The following is a 19,488-nucleotide window of genomic DNA, read 5'->3' on the forward strand; positions in this document are numbered from 1 at the left end:
CCTCAGATATCCATATAGCTCACTTCACCTCCTTCCTTTTTTTTTTAGAGAGAGAGAGAGAAGCATCAATTTGTTCCACTTTAGTTGTGCCATTGATTGCTTCTCATATGTGCCCTGACAAGGGCTCAAGATGGCAATCTCAGGATTAAGGTAGCAATCCCAGGATTGAGCCCAAGACCTCGGGCTCCAGCCAGCGACCTCAGTGCTCCTGGATGGCACTCTGTCCACCAGACCACTGGCCAAGGCCTTCCATTGATTCCTTACAATGCTATCTGTATATTTAAATAAGCAGTTTCCTCTTCCAGATTTTGCAGGTTTGCTTTTGACCTTCACCAGTCAGCTGGTAGCATTATTGGGCAGGTGGGGCTTTCTGTTGGTGCCTCTGTTAGGGCAAAGCCACTGCATATTCTCTGAAGTTGGGGGTAGTACTGCTGGCTGGTTTCTGTGGTTGGGTGGAACAGCTCACTGGGCTCCTTGTTTGGGTGGAGCTTCTGGATATGTGCCATGGTCATGTTGGGCCACTAGCCCTACAATCACCTCTGGTCCAGTGAGGTTGCAGTCTCTTGGGCACAGTGGTGCTACTGGTTGGACACAGTAATTAGGCTGCTACAGGTTGGGCTCCATGTTTAGGTAGGGCCCTGAAGTTGGATGGGACTGCAGGCTGGGTTCCACTGCTGAGTATGGTTGTAGGCTGGGCTCTGAGGCTGAGTGCTGCTGTAGGCTGACCCTGTGGCTTGATGATATTGTGGGCTAGGCTCCAAGGCTTCCTGGGATTATTGTTAAAGCTCCCTGGTTATGTAGGACCTGGGGTTATGCTCAAAATTTGGGCAGGGCTGGGGCATGGCTCTCAAATGGGGCTATAGTATGGGCTTCTTGGCTATCTGGGTTCTCTGGACAGGCTTCCTGCCTGGGTAGGACTTGAGACTTTGCTCAGTAATTTGTTGTGGCTGTGAATTTGCTTCCCTAATTGACTGGGAATCCAAATGAGGCAGAACTGTCAACTGAGCTCTCTGGCCAGACAGGGCCACTGGCTTCACTCTGTAGACTGGCACTGCTGCCGGCTAGAGTCTTTGCTAAGGTTCCCAACAAACAGAAACATGATATGCCCTTTGAGGCCTGCTTACTGTAAGCCTTGAACCACATCCTTCTCCATCTCTACCTAATCCACAGTGGTCTCTATAAGGCAAGACCTGAATGGGCTTGTCAGGAAGCATCCTGCAACTTTGGGTGAGTTGGATGTCCACCTTGGGCTCTCTTTCCTACTGGAGAAACTGTTGGTCCTGGGGGACATTGTGGATACAGTGCTGTGTCAGCCTGGAGGAGGGTGATACAGTCAGAATATAGCCATTCCTCTTACCCTTCCAATGTAGTCCTCAGTCTCTATATGTCAGAGGGATGCTTCAGCCTCACCACTGGGTGCTGGGATTTTCACAATGGTGATTTGTCCATAGATCATTGATAGATGATTTTCTTGGGATGAAGACTGAAGTTGGAAAGGACCTGTGTCGCCATCCTGGTGACCTATTGCAGTTGTGAGCAGTCATCAGATGTGACATAAGTCAACTTTAGTGTGCACTCAGCTAGGGGTAGTTTGCTCCTTTCAGTCATAGTAACAGGGAGCTTGTACTTCTCATTGAGCACAGTTCAGAAACTAATTACTCCCTTATAACTGTCAGGGATAAAATAGTTTTTAAGTTTCAAGTTTGTGTAAAAGGAGTTTCTTGATTAGGAAGCATGGGTTTGTATAAAGCCTGCTGATCCTATAGGCAGTGGGATTGCTCAAGGAGTGTCTCTCTAACTGGTATCTTTAGTGTAAATAAAACTGGAATCACTCTTAAAAGATTCATGACATGTAGTGTCAAGGATGTTTGGGGTGAAAACTTATATTCTGGTCTCATATGGGCCTTGAAATGATATGGAGCAAATTCTTCAGGCAGCAGAAAAAAATTTGATGACATGAAGTAAGAGACAACTAACTTTTAAATGGGAAGGAGAATTAAGTAAAATGATTCTGGATTTGGAACTAAAAAGAAAAGAACAAACATTCCCCTGTGGCAGTTGAGCTTCCATCAATAACACAGAACTGCATAGGAGAAGACAAGATGGCAATGGAGTAGGTGGACATACCAACTTCTACCTCCCAGAACCAAAGTAGATTATAACTTAATTTTAAGAACCATCACCTGGAAAAAACGACTTTGGACTAAACTAAGAGGACTCTTCAACCAAGGAACACTGAAGAAAGCACAATGAGACTGGTAGGAAAGGCGGAAAGGCAGAGAGGGCTGCCCAGCTCCCCGGAGTGAACGGCAGCCAGGAGAGACTCGCGTGGCGGAAAGTGAGTTTAGCAGAGCGGGGAGGGTTCTGAGTCCCAGGAACAAAGCCCCAGCCTGCAGCCCCAGAGCCTAGAAGAGGTGTATGCACAGTATTTAGCTGGAAACAAGTCAGGATACTGTTTGTGAGAAAGAGACTGATTTTGCAGACCCAGGATTCTTCTTAAAGGGACTGCACAGAAAATCTCTCCCACAACCACTCACCAGGGGCTCTGGGGGACAGGGAGAGAGGAGAGGACCGGAGTAGCAGGAAGAGAGTGTAATCTAGGAGGCACAGGGAGAAATATTTTGAGAGATAGCCACTCTAACCCCTGGGACGAGTCACTCCCCAAATCTGAAGTGAATATTTCCCCTGGAAACAGCAATACAAGCAAAGGGAAGCAGGACACTAGCCAAAGGATCCCTCCCATGGCACTCAGAGCAGAGTCGCTTAGAAGGAGGGAGCTTTCGGGACTATAGTAGTGAGTGTTAGGGTCTGAGCTGCAGCTCCCCCACCCACACAGCTGAGGGCTCGCCCGAGTGCGGGCGGCGGCAGGTGGGATGTGGAAGCGTGGTTCTGTCGGCAAAGGTGGAAGCCATCTGGCCACCACTGAAGCCCAGGTGTAAGCTCAGTCTTGCCTGGCTGGGGAGGAGGGGATGTGCAAAAGTGGCCAAGCCCAGCTGCAGGCTGCCTGCAATCCAGCCTGTGGGGGAAGGGCAGGAGCCCTGGAAGGGGTAGAGACCCACCCTTGAGCAAGGGTGCAGGAGCCCAGCCCTGCCCCGCCCGCGGAACTGAGGCTTGTGGCCTGACTTGGGAGCCGGCTCCTCCCACAGGGGTGAGCCAAAAGCCCAGAACAGGCGGAGTCCCGCTACTGAGTGTGGGCATGCAGTGTCACCCGGCCTGTGGAGCCAAGGCTTGCAGCCGTCCCACAAGCGGGCTCCTCCTGCAAGGGCAGGGCGAAAGCTGGGAATCAGGAGGAGACCCACAGCTGAGCAAAGGTGCTCACCCCTGCCCTCAGGGCCAAGCATAATCCTACCTGTGGGGGAGGGGCGAAGGCCAAGGCCACCGAGGCCTGTACACCCGAGCACGTGATTATAGCCACTCCTGTGGAGAGGCAGAAACCACAGCAACAGCCCTAGTGGGCTGGCACCAGCAATGCCCATACCTGAACGCCGTAGGCAGCAATAGCAGATGGGGTGGCGGGCCTGCAGACAGACCACACCTAGGAAACACAGAGGCCACACCCAGTGGACTCCAGTGGCCACAACCTTCTTTTACACAGACAAAATGAGAAGGCAGAGAAATGCAACACAAATGAATCAAGAGAAATCCCCAGAAAAGGACCTGAATGAGTCAGATATAACCAAATTATCAGATGCAGAGTTTAAAATAATGATTGTTAGGATGCTCAAAGATATTAGAACAACAATAGATGGCCATTATGAATACCTAAAGAGATAGCAAATATAAAAAAGGACATTGAAATAATAAAAAAGAATCAGTCAGAAATGACAAATACAATATCAGAAATGAAGAACACAATGGAAGGAATTAAAAGCAGGAAGGATGAAGCTGAGAATCAAATCGAGTTAGAGGACAAGATAAATAAAGGCATGGAAGCAGAGCAGAAAAAAGAAAAGAGACTCAAAAAGTCTGAGGAAACTCTAAGAGAGCTCTGTGACAACATGAAGAGAAATACCATCCACATCATAGGGTTTCCTGAAGAAGAAGAGAAAGAACAGGGGATAGAGACTTTGTTCAAACATATCATAGCTGAAAACTTCCCTCAATTAAGGCAGGAAAACATCTCACAAGTTCAAGAAGCAAAGAGAACTCCATTAAAGAGAAACCCAAAGAAAAATACACCAAGACACATCATAATTAAAATACCAAAACTAAGTGATAAAGAGAAAATATTAAAAGCTGCTAGAGAAAAAAAGACTATCACCTACAAAGGAAGCCCCATAAGGATGACTTCCAACTTCTCAACAGAAACACTTGAGGCCATAAGGGAATGGCAAGAAATATTCAAAGTAATGCCAAACAAGAGCCTACAGCCAAGACTACTCTACCCACCAAGACTATCGTTTAAAATTGAAGGAAAAATAAAAAGCTTTCTAGACAAAAAAAAACAACTCAAGGAATTCACTACAACCAAACCAATGCTGTAAGAAATGCTAAGGGACTTGTAAACAGATCAAAGGAGAAAAAGACTATAGCAAAAGAGGAATACAGTTTTAAAGAATAAAATGGCAATAAACAATTACATATCAATAATAACCTTAAATGTAAATGGATTAAATGATCCAAACAAAAGACATAGGGTAACTGCGTGGATAAGAAAACAGGACCCACACATATGCTGTCTACAAGAGACACACCTTAAAACAAAAGATGCACATAGACTGAAGATAAAAGGATAGAAAAAAATATTTCACGCAAATGAAAATGAAAAAAAAGCTGGGGTAGCAATACTTATATCAGACAAAATGGACTTTAAAACAAAGACTATAGTAAAAGATAAAGAAGGTCACTATATAATGATAAAGAGAGCAATCCAACAGGAAGATATAACCATTATAAATATCTACGCACCTAATACAGGAGCACCTAAATATATAAAGCAGACTTTGATGGATTAAAGGGTGAGATCAACAGCAATACTATAATAGTAGAGGATTTCAATACCCCACTAACATCACTGGATAGATCCTCAAGAAAGAAAATTAACAAAGAAACAGCAGACTTAAAGGATATACTAGATCAATTCGATTGAATAGATATCTTCATAACCTTTCACCCTAAAGCAGCACAATATACATTCTTTTCAAGTGCTCATGGTACATTCTCTAGGATAGACCACATGTTAGGGCACAAAAGCAGTCTCAACAAATTTAAGAAGATTGAAATCATATCGAGCACTTTCTCTGATCACAGTGGCATGAAACTAGAAATCAACTACAACAGAAAAACTGAAAAATACTGAAACACTTGGAAACTAAATAGCATGTTATTAAATAACAAATGGGTTAACAATGAGATCAAAGAAGAAATTTAAAAATTCCTAGAGCCTGACCTGTGGTGGCGCAGTGGATAAAGTGTCAACCTGGAAGTGCTGAGGTCGCCGCTTCGAAGCCCTGGGCTTGCCTGGTCAAGGCACATATGGGAGTTGATGCTTCCAGCTCCTCCCCCCCTTCTCTCTCTCTGTCTCTCCTCTCTCTCTCTCCCTCTCTTCTCTAAAATGAATAAATAAATTTAAAAAATGCTTTAAAAAAATTCATATATCTTAAATTTAGAAAAAAAAAATTCCTAGAAATGAACAATAATGAGTATACATCAACTCAAAATTTATGGGACACAGCAAAAGCAGTCCTGAGAGGGAAGTTCATAGCATTACAGGTATACCTCAAGAAGCTAGAAAAGCTCAAATAAACAACTTGACCCTGCATATCAAAGAACTAGAAAAAGAATAAGTAAAGCCCAGAGCTAGTAGACGGAAGGAAATAATAAAGATCAGCGCAGAAATAAATGACATAGAGGTTAAAGAAACAATACAGAGGATCAATGAAACCAGGAGCTGGTTATTTGAAAAGATAAACAAGATCGATGAACCTTTAACCAGACTCACCAAGAAAAAAAGAGAGAGGACTCAAATAAATAAAATTAGAAATGAGAATGGAGAAATAATAACTGACACAACAGAAATACAAAATATTGTAAGAAAATACTATGAAGAACTGTATGCCAAAAAACTAGACAACCTAGATGAAATGGACAAATTCCTTGAAACATAGAATCTTCCAAAAATTAATCTGGAAGAATCAGAAAACCTGAACAGACCAATTACAACAAATGAGATTGAAACAGTTATCAAAAAACTTCCAGCCTGACCAGGCGGTTGCACAGTGGATAGAGTGTCAAACTGGGATGCCGAGGACCCAGGTTGGAGACCCCAAGGTTGCCAGCTTGAGTGCAGGCTCATCTGGTTTGAGCAAAAGCTCACCAGCTTGGACTCAAGGTCGCTGGCTCAAGCAAGGGGTCACTCAGTCTGCTGAAGGCCCACGGTCAAGGCACATATGAGAAAGCAATCAATGAACAACTAAGGTGTCACAATGCACAATGAAAAACTAATGATTGATGCTTCTCATCTCTCCATTCCTGTCTGTCTGTCCCTGTCTATCCCTCTCTCTGGCTCTCTCTGTCTCTGTAAAAACAACAACAACAAAAAGACAAAAAAAAACCTCCCCAAAAAGCAAAGTCCTGGGCCTGATGGCTTCACAAGTGCATTCTACCAAATATTCAAAGAATAACTAACTCCTATCCTCAAGCTATTTCAAAAAATTCAAGAGGAAGGAAGACTTCTAAGCTCCTTTTATGAAGCAAGTATAATTCTGATTCCAAAACCAGGCAAAGACAACACAAAGAAAGAAAATTATAGGCCAATTTCCTTGATGAATTTACATGCTAAAATCCTCAACAAAATATTAGCAAACCAGATCCAGCAATATATGAAAAAAAATCATACACCATGATCAAATGGGATTTATTCTTGGGAGGCAAGGCTGGTACAATATTCACAAATCAATCAATGTGATTCATCACATAAACAAAAAGAAGGAGAAAAACCACATGATAATTTCAATAGATGCAGAAAAAGCATTTGATAAAATCCAGCACCAATTCATGATCAAAATTCTCAGCAAAGTGAGAATACAGGGAACATACCTCAACATGATAAAGGCCATCTATGACAAACCCACAGCCAACATCATACTCAATGGACAAAAATTAAAAGCAGTCCCCTTAAGATCAGGAACAAGGCAGGGTGCCCCCTTTCACCACTCTTATTCAACATAGTTCTGAAAGTTTTAGCCACAGCAATCAGACAAGAAAAGAAATAAAAGGCATCCAAATTGGAAAAGAGGAAGTAAAACTATCATTATTTGCAGATGATATATTATATATAGAAAACCCTAAAGTCTCAGTCAAAAAACTACTAGACATGATAAATGAATTCAGCAAGGTGGCAGGATATAAAATTAATACTCAGAAATCAGTGGCATTTTTATACACTAACAATGAACTGTCAGAAAGAGAAATTAAGGAATCAATCCCTTTTACCATTGCAACCAAAAAAATAAAGTACCTAGGAATAAATTTAACCAGGGAGATTAAAGACTTGTACTCGGAAAATTATAAAACATTGATAAAAGAAATCAGGGAAGATACAAACAAGTGGAAGCATATACCGTGCTCATGGTTAGGAAGAATAAACATCATTAAAATGTCTATATTACCCAAAGCAATTTATAAATTCAATGCAATACCTATTAAAATACCAATGACTTACTTCAAAGATATAGAACACATATTCCAAAAATTTATATGAAACCAAAAGAGAACATGAATAGCCTCAGCAATCTTGAAAAGGAAGAATAAAGTGGGAGGTCATACTTCCGGATATCAAGTTATACTATAAAGCCATTGTACTCAAAACAGCCTGGTACTGGCACAAGAACAGGCATATAGATCAATGGAACAGAACTGAGAACCGAGATATAAACCCACACTTTTATGGACAACTGATATTTGACAAAGGAGGTAAGAGCATACATTGGAATAAAGACATCCTCTTCAACAAATGGTGTTGGGAAAATTGGAAAGCTACCTGCAAAAAAATGAAACTAGACCACCAATTTACACCATTCACAAAAATAAACTCAAAATGGTTAAAAGACTTAAATGTAAGCCGTGAAACCATAAGCATCTTAGAAGAAAACATAGGCAGTAAGCTCTCTGACATCTCTCACGGCAATATATTTGCCGATTTATCTCCACGGGCAAGTGAAATAAAAGATAGGATAAACAAATGGGACTATATAAAACTAAAAAGCTTCTGCACAGCTAAAGACAGTAACAACAGAATAAAAAGACAAACTACACAATGGGAGAATATATTTGACAATACGTCTGATAAGGGGTTAATAACCAAAATTTATAAAGAACTTGTAAAACTCAACACCAGGAAGACAAACAATCCAATCAAAAAATGGGAAAAAGAAATGAATAGACACTTCTCCAAAGAGGACATACAGATGGCCAATAGGCAGATGAAAAAATGCTCAACATCACTAATCATTAGAGAAATGCAAATTAAGACCACAATGAGATATCACCTCACACCAGTCAGAATGGCCCTCATCAACAAAACAACACAGAATAAGTGCTGGCGAGGATGTGGAGAAAAGGGAACCCTCCTGCACTGCTGGTGGGAATGCAGACTGGTGCAGCCACTGTGGAAAACAGTATGGAGATTCCTCAAAAAATTAAAAATTGAACTGCCTGTTCACCCAGCTATACCACATTTAGGAATATACCCCAAGAACACCATAGCACTGTTTTTAAAGAAGAAATGCACTCCCATGTTTCACAATAGCGAAGATCTGGAAACAGCCCAAGTGTCCATCAGTGGACATGTGGATTAAAAAGCTTTGGTACATATATACTATGGAATACTACTCAGCCATAAGTAATGATGACATTGGATCATTTACAACAACTTGGTTAGACCTTGATAACATTATACTGAGCAAAATAAGTAAATCAGAAAAAGCTAAGAACTATATGATTCCATGCATAGGTGGGACATAAAAATGAGACTCAGAGACATGGACAAGAGTGTGGGGGTTAGGGAGTGGGGGGGGGAGGAGAGGGCGGGGATTGGGGAATGGGAGGGGTACAAAGAAAACCAGTTAGAAGGTCACGGAAGACAATTGGACTTTGGGTGATGGGAATGCAGCATAATCAAATGTCAAAATAACCTAGAGATGTTTTCTCTGAACATATGTACCCTGATTTATCAATGTCACCCCATTAAAATTAATTTTTTAAAAAACTGCATAGTAACCTTTGTTAACTATAGGAAGGGAGGCCAGCAGTTTTTGATCATTTACTCTCTGCCAAGCTCTCTGCTGATGTTTTGCTATATGTTGTAGAACTTCATTTCCTTAAATAACAAGTGAGGTGGGTGGTAGCTACCCCATTTTAGGAATGATGGAGCTATTTGTTAGAGAGATTCAGTGGCCATGTCTCCAGAATTGTCAGCCCACTTGGGCACAGAAGTAACTAGTCTCTTAACTATAGTTAAAGAAGGGCCACTGGAAAGCAATACTTTAGTCGGCATACTTTATCAATAAAGGGCCAGAGCCTGACCAGGTGGTGGCACAGTGGATAAGCATCGGACTGGGCTGCGGAGGACGCAGGTTCGAGACCCCAAGGTCACCAGCTTGAATACAGGCTCATCTGGTTTGAGCAAGGCTCGCCAGCTTCAACCCAAGATTGCTGACTTGAGCAAGGGGTCACTCGGTCTGCTGTAGGCCCTCAGTCAAGGCACATATGAGAAAGTAATCAATGAACAACTAAGGTGCCACAACGAAGAATTGATGCTTCTCATTTCTCTGCCTTCCTGTCTGTCTGTCCCTATCTGTCCCTCCCTCTGTCACTAAATAAATAAATAAATAAATAAATAAATAAATAAATAAATAAATAAATAAAAATAGGCCCTGGCCAGTTGGCTTAGTGGTAGAGAGTCAGCCTGGCGTGCAGCAGTCCCGGGTTCGATTCCCAGCCAGGGCACACAGGAGAAGCGCCCATCTGCTTCTCCACCCCTCCCCCTCTCCTTCCTCTTTGTCTCTCTCTTCCCCTCCTGCAGCCAAGACTCCACTGGAGCAAAGTTTGCCCGGGCGCTGAGGATGGCTCTGTGGCTTCTGCCTCAGGCGCTAGAATGGCTCTGATTGTGGCAGAGCGACGCCCCAAGATGGGCAGAGCATCGCCCCCTGGTGGGCATGCCGGGTGGATCCCCGGTCCGGCACATGAGGGAGTCTGTCTGACTGCCTCCCCGTTTCCAGCTTCGGAAAGATACAAAAAAATAAAAATAAAAAATAAATAAATAAATAAAAATAAAGGGCCAGATATTAAATAGTTTTATTCATTACAGGCCATATGGTGTCTGTTGCAACTGATCAATTCTGCCCTTGTATTAGGAAAGCTGTCATAGATAATCTGTAAATAAATAGGAATGGCTGTGTTTCAGGAAAACATAATTTATAAGAGCAGAAATTGGGCCGTTTGGTGACCCCTGCATTAGAGGGACACAACTTTACGAGAGCAGACTGGTGTGTTCTATCAGAGGAGACAAATGCATTTTTTTCACACCTGGCACATGGTAACGGCTCAATAATTATTTAACAAGCCAGACCCATGAGCCTATATTTCTGGTGATTTAAACAAATACAAGTAGATTTTAACTGCATTATAATAAAAAAAAAGGTAAGGTATCAAAAAAGGTTCTTTTTAAACAAGATTGATCACTAGATCTTGTCAGAGGAGCTTACAGGCTTTGGAAGCCATCAATAGGAAAGTGGCATGATGTGAATTAAGCTCAAACCTGTTTGAGTACTCAGAATTGATGGCATTTAAAGATGTACTTCTAGGACATAAAGGCAGAGAGATATTTAAGAACTATGAAGGATTAAGTACATGTCGTAGTATGAAAGAAAAGGTCAAGAATGGCCCTGAAGATTTGAGCTACAATAATCTAAAGAAAAATGGTATTGCCACCAACAACAAAGATGCCATGGCTGAGCTCCAGGGTTGCAAGAAGACACTGTGGTTAGATTTGGCACGATATTGAAGTCAGAGTGCGCTCAAGTTCCTCATCCTTTCCTCCTTCCATGCTCCTAATCTCTCTCTCTCTTTTTTTTTTTTTTTTTTTGACAGAAACAGAGAAAGTCAGGGAGAGGGACAGATAGGGACAGACAGAGAAGAAGGGAGAGAGACGAAAAGCATCAATTCTTCGTTGCAGCTCCTTAGTTGTTAGTTGATTGCTTTCTCATATGTGCCTTGACTTGGGGGAGAGAGCTCCAGCAGAGCGAGTGACCCCTTGCTCAAGCCAACGACCTTGAGCTTCAAGCAGTGACCTTTGCACTCAAGCCAGAGACCATGGGGTCATGCCTATGATCCCAGGCTCAAGCCAGCAAACCTGCACTCAAGCTGGTGAGCCTGTGCTCAAGCTGCATGAGCCCGTGCTCAAGCCAGTGACCTCAGAGTTCGAACCTGGGTCCTCCGTGTCCAGTCCGATACTCTATCCACTGTGCCACCACCTACCTGGCCAGGCCCGAGTCTTCTTATACAGTGTCAGATTATGCCTGTGTCACTAAGGAAAATTTCTGGTTTGGCCATTCAACAAAATCTCTGTTGAGCATCCACTGTGGGCAAAGCATTGTCTGAGGCACTACAACCATCCACTTGACTATTGCTTTGCTATCTCTTTGCATGTTTAAGAAATGAATACCAAAAAAAAAAAAAAAAAGAAAGAAAAAGAAATGAATACAGAGTTGGTGGATTTTAAACACTCTAGTCCCTCCTGTGTTATATTTGATAAGTAACTTTTCCAGTTAGTCTGTCCATTCACATCTATAGCCCAAGACTGGTCTGTAGATCAAATTCCCATATTTTCTGGAATTGCTTTTGAAAGAAATTGAGGAAAGAATTAGAAAACTTCTGTATATGATGAGGTTCTAGCATTCAAAACAGAGACACTCAAGCTCAGCAGGCAAGTAAATGTCAAGGCCAATGAAGATGCCTCTGTAGCATCAGCTTTATACAGATGATGTACTACTATCTAGAGTAGAAATGAACCTGGGCCTTCGGACTTGGCAATTGTTTAGCTAATGGTCTCCCGAGAGTACTCTGGAACATAAAGCTCTGGCATTCTACTCTCCTGTATTACTTGGTGTAGGTCTCCTGTCAGAGCTCCTCTTGGTTAATGGTATCATGTCTACTATGGACAAAGAAATTTAATATGGACTCTGAGAAGGAGACATTTTAAGACAATGTTACAGGTGCATGCGATATCTGAAGAAAGGAAGTTGGGTGGACAGGGGAAAGTTTTAAGCTTAGCTCGTTAGAAAAGGACAGAATAGGTACAGGGAAGGAGGGAGAGACAGGATGACAGTGAGGCTGGTGTGACAGCAGGAGGTCAGAAAAAGCACTGCGCTGTTGCACCAATGTCTCTGGCATGCCCCTGGTCATGATGGGCAGAGGGAGAGTGAGTTGTACTGTGTCCTATGGTTACTGACCTCATCCAGAAGGTAGTCTCTGACAACAGTACATAGAAGTCCCAAGAAACAACCCTCTTCCAGAAAGTCTAAAGCAAATTAGACTGTTATAAGAAACAAAGTGCCTGACCAGGCAGTGGTGTAGTGGATAGAGCAATGGACTGGGATGCAGAAGACCCAGGTTCGAGACCCCAAGGTCGCCAGCTTGAGTGCGGGCTCATCTGGTGTGAGCAAAAAGCTCACCAGCTTGGACCCAAGGTCGCTGGCTAGAGCAAAGGGTTACTTGGTCTGCTGAAGGCCCACGGCCAAGGCACATATGAGAAAGCAATCAGTGAACAACTAAGGTGTCGCAACGAAAACCTGATGATTGATGCTTCTCATCTCTCTGTTTCTGTCTGTCTGTCCCTGTCTATTCCTCTCTCTGACTCTCGCTCTTTCTCTGAAAAAAAAAAGAAACAACGCAATCTTATATAATGCAAAGCACTTTATTCTTATAAATAACATTAACACTAACTTTGAATACCACTGAAAACTCTGTAGAAATAATGAGAACCCTTATCAAAATATGATAAAATTTTCTACAAACACAATGCCAGAAATCTTGGAAGAACTGTTTCCTGAAATTCCTTTCAAGTTATCTTTGAGTGGATCAAAAGGATCAGTGACTCCCCAAGAATTTAAGATGTTTTTTAAGTTGAAATGATTTTGGATCCTAAATCTAGAAAACAAAAACAAACCATCAACTTTCACTTGAGATTCTTGTTCAGTATACTTTTATGTGCAGCATGTGGCCTCCAAACCCCCAACTTGGATGTCAGGGTTCCCTAGGTTCATGTCTGGCTGTATCTTTCACTGCTCCTTCCCATAAACCCTACCCAGTGCATAATCCAACCACACAGGACTCTCTCCACCTCTATACCTTTGCACCTGCTGTTCTTTTCAGGTGTCTTAATATTTTTATTGCCTTTGAATTACTGTCCTTTCCTCCAAGTCCAAATCAATTGTTACCCCCAATTCTGCAGCTGTTTTTTGACCTTTGATTATTAAAGCCCCATTTACACTTTGTTCTAAACTTTTGATGTATAGAACATTTTGCTTTCTGTTACTGTTATTTATATCATAATGTACTAGAGAAGAAAGGCTATCCCTTTTAATTTTTTATTTCCTAATAATAATATTACTGAGGGCTTACCATGTGCTTGGCACTGAGAAAAGTATTTTACGTGGATTTTTTAATTTCATGTTCACATAACTATGTTATTATTATCTTCACTTTACAGATGAAAAAACTGAGGCTTAAAGAATAAAAGAAACTTGCCCAAGACAACAATGAATGCGCAGGGGAGCTCAACTCAAATCCAGGCTGTCTGAGTGCAGAGCTGGCCGTCTGTGTTTTGCCACCTCTCTTCCCACGTGGCATCTCACATATAGTAGGTGCAGCAAATTTGTCGACTGACAACTAATAGAGTGTCTCATTCAATATATTTATAACTGATAAGATATATGTTTATGTGTGCTATATGCAGCATGTACCTTCAACACACAGCTGGGAAGGAAAGCAAGTTCAAGCTTTGGTTTTCCTAGTAAGTCCTGAGAGCAAGAAGAATGAACACATCAACTTTGCACTATTTCTGCAAAGGCAAGGTGTTTAAATTTTACTGTTGAAGCACCTTTGGGAGGACTGCTGACATTATTTTTCTTTGAAAATAAAAAAGTTTAAAATGGAATTTACATAGTCTTTTTCTACAAACCGTGCAGGATTTGTTGGAGAGTAAAAATACTGGACAAGACCATCAAATATCAAAGGTCTTCACTGCCATATGAAACAAAGTGACCAATATATATATATATATATATATATATATTTTTTTTTTTTTTTTACAGAGACAGAGAGTCAGAGAGAGGGATAAACAGGGACAGAGAGAGATGAGAAGCATCAGTCATTAGTTTTTCATTGTGCATTTTGATACCTTAGTTGTTCATTGATTGCTTTCTCATATGTGCCTTGATCACGGGCCTTCAGCAGACCGAGCAACCCCTTGCTTGAGCCAGTGACCTTGGATCCAAGCTGGTGAGCTTTTGCTCAAACCAGATGAGCCCATGCTCAAGCTGGCGACCTCAGGGTCTCGAACCCATGTCCTCGGCATCCCAGTTCGATGCTGTATCTACTGTGCCACCGCCTGGTCAGGCGTGACAAATATTTTAAACAAAAGTATCAGAGTTACTCATAAATGAATGTTTTGGATCCTGAGAATAGTCTCCAATAAAGGAACATGCTTTCTCCAAGTCAATGCTGACATTTCTATATAAAAAAAAAAAGAAATTTAGATCATCTAATTTCTTAAATACTTAAAACACATCTTTTGAAGACCCTTAATACTAAAGCATAGTGGTTAAGAGCATGAACTTGAGAACCCAGGGCTGGGATTTGAACCCCAGCTCAGCCTCTCACTGGCTGAAGGACCTGGGAGAAGTTACTTTGCCTCTTTTTTCCTCAGTTTCCTCATTTGTTTTTTAATTTTTATTTAGAGAATTAATTTTAACACAGTGACATTGATCAATAAGAGTACATAGGTTTCAGGTAAACATTTCTATAGCATTTGAACTGTTGACTATGTTTTATGCTCATCACCCAAAGTCAAATCAATTTCTGTCACATTATTTGTCCCTCTTTAAACCCTACTCCCACCCCTCCCACATTCCTTTCCCCCTGTTAACCACTTCACTCTTATCTATGTCCATGAGTCTCAGTTTTTTATCTCGTGTAATCAAGGCTGCATGGTACTGGCAAAAGTATAAACATTTATGCCTATTGAATAGAATTTAAAGTCCAGAAATAAACCCATACATTTATGGTCAATTGATTCTGACAAGGGTACCAAGACAATTCTGTGGGATTTATCCATAAATGACACTGAGACAAGTGGATAGCCATATGCAAAATTGAAGTTGGAACTTTACCTCACACCATATACAAAAACTAATTCAAAATGGATCAAAAACCTAAAATAAGAGCTAAAACTTTTATAAAAAACAAAGACATAGATCTTTGTGACCTTGGTTTAAGCAATGACTTTTTTAGATATTACATTAGCCTGACCGGGCAGTGGCGCAGTGGATAGAGCGTCGGACTGGGATGTGGAGGACCCAGGTTCGAGACCCTGAGGTCGCTAGCTTAAGCGTGGGCTCATCTGGTTTGAGCAAAGCTCACCAGCTTGGACCCAAGGTCGCTGGCTCAAGCAAGGGGTTACTCAGTTTGCTGTAGCCCCACGGTCAAGGCACATATGAGAAAGCAATCAATAAACAACTAAAGTGCCACAATGAAAAACTGATGATTGATGCTTCTCATCTCCATTTCTGTCTGTCTGTCCCTACCTATCCCTCTCTCTGACTCTCTCTCTGTATCTGTAAAAAAAAAAAAATCAATAAAGAAAAAAAATTTAAAAATATATAAAAAAGATATTACATTAAAAAATACAAAAAATAGATTAATCTAACTTTGTTAAAATTAAAAACTTTTGTGCTTCAAAAGACACCATTAGGAAAGTGGAAAGACAGGCTATGGAATGGGAGAAAACGTTTACAAATTACACATCTGATAAAGAACTAGTATCCAGAACATATAAAGAACTATTACAACTCAACAATAAAAAGACAAATAACCAACTTAAAAATAGACAAAGGATTGAAATAGATATTTCCCCAAAAGAGATATATAAATGGCTAACAAATGCATGCAAAGATGCTTGACATCATTAGTTATTAGGAAAACACAAATGGAAGTCACATTGAAATACCGTTTCACACCAAGTAGGATGGCTACAATAAAAAATGATGTGGCTTTGTCTTTCTACAGCTGTTACACACAGTTAGGAGGTCAGACGGGCTGCCCTTGTCTCCAGCCTGAGGAGGAAGCCGGAGTACAGAGGAACACTTGCAGAGGGCAGCGCAGGCGAATGGATCCTAATTAACATAACTAAAAATAACTATACAGTTCCTGAAGGTAAGCTTTTTAATATCCCTACTTCTTTTTTTAATTTATTCAGTTTTAGAGAGGAGAGAGAGAAAAGGGGGAGGAGCAGGAAGCCTCAACTCCCATATGTGCCTTGACCAGGCAAGCCCAGGGTTTCAAAATGGCAACCTCAGCGTTCCAGGGCGATGCTTTATCCACTGCGCCACCACAGGCCAGACAATGTCCCTACTTTTTAATATATAATTTGAGGAGGTAGTCTTTATTCTCTGCCTACCTCCCTTCTCTCCATGAAGGACTTTAAAAAAAAATTGTAAAATATATACAACATAAATTTTACCATTTTAAGTGTGTAATTCAGTGGCATTAAGAGCACTCACATTGTTGCCTAACCATCACCAGTGTTCACTTCAGAATCTTTTAGCATGCTAAACTGAAACTCTGTACCATTAAACATGAAGAGGGACTTAAAAAAAAAGGTGGGCAATAACAAGTGTAGACATGGATATGAAAAAACTGGAACTTTCATACATTGTTGGTTGGAATGTAAAATAGTACAGTTCCATAGAGAACTGTCTGGTAGTTCCTCAAAATGAAAAATGTAGAGTTAACACTTGACCCTGTAATTCCATTCCTAGGTATATACCCAAGATCATTGAAATTTATATCTACAAAAAATGTGCACATGACTGGTTGTAGAAGCTAAAAAGTGGAAACAAGCCAAAAATATCTTGGCACCTAAATGTCTATAAACTGAGGAAGGGATAAACAATATGTAGCATATCCATACAGTGGAATATTATGCAGCCATAAAAAGAAAGAAGCACTGCCCTGGCCAGGTGGCTTACTGGTAGAGTGTTGGCCCTGTGTGTGGAAGTCCCGGGTTCAATTCCAGTCAGGGCTCACAGGAGAAGTGACAATCTGTTTCTCCATTCTTTCCTCTCTCCTTTCTCTCTATCTCTCTCTTCCCCTCCCACAGCCAAGGCTCCATGGGAGCAAAAGTTGACCTGGGCGCTGAGGACGGCTCCATGGCCTCTGCCTCAGGAATTAGAGTGGCTCTGGCTGTAGCGGAGCAACTCTGGTAGGCATAGTGAGTTAATCTGGGTCTGAAGCATGTAGGAGTGTGGCTGTGTGCCGCCCCTCTTCTCACTTTGGAAAAATACAAAAAAAAAAAAAAAAAGAAACACTGATATATGCTATAGTAGGGATGAACCTTAAAAACACTGTTAAGTGGGCCCTGGCTGGTTGGCTCAGTGGTAGAGCGTCGGCCTGGCATGCAGAAGTCCCGGGTTCGATTCCTGGCCAGGGCACACAGGAGAAGCGCCCATTTGCTTCTTCACCCCTCCCCCTCTCCTTCCTCTCTGTCTCTCTCTTCCCCTCCCGCAGCGAGGCTCCATTGGAGCAAAGATGGCCCGGGCACTGGGGATGGCTCCTTGGCCTCTTCCCCAGGCACTGGAGTGGCTCTGGTCGCAACAGAGCGACGCCCCGGAGGGGCAGAGCATCGCCCCCTGGTGGGCAGAGCATCGCCCCCTGGTGGGCGTGCCGGGTGGATCCTGGTCGGGCGCATGCGGGAGTCTGTCTGACTGTCTCTCCCCGTTTCCAGCTTCAGAAAAAAAACAGAAAAAAAACACTGTTAAGTGAAAGAAGCCAGACACAAAAGCCCACATATACTATCATTTTATTTATCTGAAATGTCCAGAATTGACAAGTCCATAAAGACAGGAAGTAGCTTAGTTGTTGCCTAGGGCTGTGGGGGAGGGGTGATGTGGGTGACTGCTATTGGGTATGGAGTTTTTTTTTGAAGTAATGAAAAATGTTCTTCAGTTAAATAGTGGTGATGGCTACATAACTGACGATATGCTAAAAAATCTCTGAATTGTACATTTTAGAAGAATAAATTTTATGGTATATGAATTATATCTCACTTTTTAAAAAAGAGAAAGAAAACTTCCTTAGTAAAGCACAAGCCATATATCACAATGATTAGCAGCAGCTCCTTGAAGGAAGGGCAGAACTCATTCTGGATCTTTGAGATCCGGTGGGTCTTACAAATACACATATGACTTATAATACTAGAAAAAATTGCTCATGCTTAGCTTCCTGCTATGTTGAACAAATAACTAAGTGTTTTATTCATGAAACAATGATATATTTGACATTATTACTCTTTATTATTATTTTTATTTTTTATTTATAGAGAGAGGGATAGATAGGGACAGACATACGAGAATGGAGAGAGATGAGAAGCATCAATCATCAGTTTTGGTTTTTTTTTTTGTTTTTTTTTTTCTGAAGCTGGAAACAGGGAGAGACAGTCAGACAGACTCCCGCATGCGCCCGACCGGGATCCACCCGGCACGCCCACCATGGGGCGATGCTCTGCCCACCAGGGGACGATGCTGTGCCCATCCTGGGCGTCGCCATGTTGGGACCAGAGCCACTCTAGCGCCTGAGGCAGAGGCCACAGAGCCATCCCCAGCGCCCGGGCCATCTTTGCTCCAATGGAGCCTTGGCTGCGGGAGGGGAAGAGAGAGACAGAGAGGAAAGCGCGGCGGAGGGGTGGAGAAGCAAATGGGCGCTTCTCCTGTGTGCCCTGGCCGGGAATCGAACCCGGGTCCTCCGCACGCTAGGCCGACGCTCTACCGCTGAGCCAACCGGCCAGGGCAATCATCAGTTTTTCATTGAGACACTTTAGTTGTTCCTTGATTGCTTTCTCATTTGTGCCTTGACCGCGGGCCTTCAGCAGACTGAGTAACCCCTTGCTCAAGCCAACGACCTTGGGTCCAAGCTGGTGAGCTTTTTGCTCAAACCAGATGAGCCCGCGCTCAATTTGGCGACCTTGGAGTCTCGAACTTGGGTTCTTCCGCATTCCAGTCCAACACTCTATCTACTGCGCCACCGCCTGGTCAGGCATTACTCTTTCTTATGGGGCATTACTTCATTATGGATATTAATGACCCTTATTAATACTGTCAGGCCTGGTGGTGCAGTGGATAGAGCGGCGGACTAGGATGCAGAGGATCCAGGTTCGAAACCCCGAGGTCACTGGCTTGAGTGCGATCCCACCAGCTTGAGCGCAGGGTCACT

General features: G+C 42.2%; 1 long non-coding RNA gene across 2 annotated transcripts in view; it reads left to right on the plus strand.

Moving 5' to 3' along the window:
* Positions 1–19,488, plus strand: part of LOC136326762 (uncharacterized) — a 76,414-nt gene that overhangs the window by 3,533 nt on the left and 53,393 nt on the right. For both annotated transcript variants that reach the window (XR_010729515.1, XR_010729514.1), the window contains exons 2-3: positions 13,712–13,861; positions 16,288–16,434. This is a non-coding gene — a long non-coding RNA (uncharacterized lncRNA). The remainder of the gene's footprint in view (positions 1–13,711; positions 13,862–16,287; positions 16,435–19,488) is intronic.

Source organism: Saccopteryx bilineata, chromosome 1 (assembly GCF_036850765.1).
Source record: "Saccopteryx bilineata isolate mSacBil1 chromosome 1, mSacBil1_pri_phased_curated, whole genome shotgun sequence".
Taxonomy (NCBI): domain Eukaryota; kingdom Metazoa; phylum Chordata; class Mammalia; order Chiroptera; family Emballonuridae; genus Saccopteryx; species Saccopteryx bilineata.